This window comes from Gekko japonicus, unplaced genomic scaffold (assembly GCF_001447785.1).
Source record: "Gekko japonicus isolate JY-2015 unplaced genomic scaffold, Gekko_japonicus_V1.1 scaffold1635, whole genome shotgun sequence".
NCBI lineage: Eukaryota > Metazoa > Chordata > Lepidosauria > Squamata > Gekkonidae > Gekko > Gekko japonicus.
Window position 1 is genome coordinate 62,647 of NW_015168098.1, and position 1,680 is coordinate 64,326.

A 1,680-nucleotide genomic window follows, 5' to 3' on the forward strand; every position below is an offset into this window, starting at 1 on the left:
AGCCCTCTCTCGTGAACCCATCGGACAAACATGAGGATCAATAAGACAGTCAACAGGGCCACTCCCTGTGAATTCAATTCTTTGGCAGGAATGTATGGAAGAAGATAACCCAATCACAAGCCATATAGAAATGCTAAGAAAGCAAGAAAAAAAGTCACATAGACAGCTAGTGGTCTTTTAAGAGACAATATTTGTGGATAGCTGAAGCTTCACTGGGCCAGAACTTTTCTTATTTAAACAGTAGATGTTTGGCAGGGGAAATGAATCCCAGATGGCATTCACAGGACCTCAGCTGTTTATCCCAATGCAGAATCCCCTCTAGAGACTTACTTGTGCCCAGACTCCAGACACTGAATTGTGAAATACCCTACATGCAGTTGTGAAATGCCCCAAGCAGCCTACTCCTTTCATTTATGACACTTTCTAGTACAACCAAAGAATCACTAGTCTCTTTGGTGCCTGAAAAAACTTCCATTCTTTACTAGCAGTGTGCAAGACATAAAACTGAAAAAAAATAAAAGAAAAATCCTTTATTGGGGATTGAAGGAACTCAGGACACAATGTGGGATTGTTACCTACATTCTAAAGGCTGTTGATGAATGGAAGTAAAAAATCAAAGCAGTGATAATTACGGATCATGTATTTTTTTTAACTTCATTCTTTGGATCTGCAATAATCTTGTGGACTGTATTTAGCTATCACAAAAATCTCAGATAATATGCATCATGATTTAACTCTACAAAATGTGACACAAGTGGTGCCTCCATACTCTTATTTCTTATCTGGGACTTATGTTCCAAGATGCTTGTTTTTATGCAGCATCTAGTGACCCTGACATATATTAAACCACAGGACACACTATTAAATAAATTACATTTTCATGCTGCAGTTAGCAAATGTACATAATGTACAGTACAGTGCAGCCACCATGCTCAGGTGTAAACCATGCTGAGCCAGTTTGGTGTAATGGGTACGAGTGTGGACTCTAATCAGGGAGAACCCGGTTTCATCACCCACTCCTTCATATGCAGCTGTTGGTGTGACCTTGGGTCAGTCATTAATTTTTTCAAGATGTTCTCTCAACGGCAATTCTTGAAAGTGCTCTCTGCCCCACCTACCTCAAAGGGTGTCTGTTGCGGGGTGGAAGAAAAAGGAAAGGGATTGTAAGCTGCTCCAAGACTCTTTTGGCTTATGAAGGGCAAGGTATAAATCCAATATTTTCTTCTTGTTGTTTGGTGTAGTGGTTAAGTGTGCGGACGCTAATCTGGGAGAACCAGGTTTGATTCCTTACTCCTTCACTTGCAGCTGCTGGATGACCTTGGGCAAGCCATAGTTCTGTCAGAGCTGTTCCCTCAAGGACAGTTATCTCAGAGCTCTCTCAGCCCCACCTACCTCACAGGGTGTCTGTTGTGGGGGAGGGGGAGGGAAAGGAGTTTGTAAGCCACTCTGAGACTCCGAGTGAAGGGTGGGGTATAAATCCAATCACTTCTCTTCTTGTTGTAATCCCAATGCCAAAGGGCAAGCAACACATCTACCACACTTATAATGCCCCACTGGATCCTGCCTATCCCTAACCTTATGGGTAATGTCAGAATGTACCACTATATCTCTAATGTTTTTAGTTCTCCTAAAGCCTACAAAAGGAGGAACATCACATCTTGGAATCTCTTCTAAGAAGCC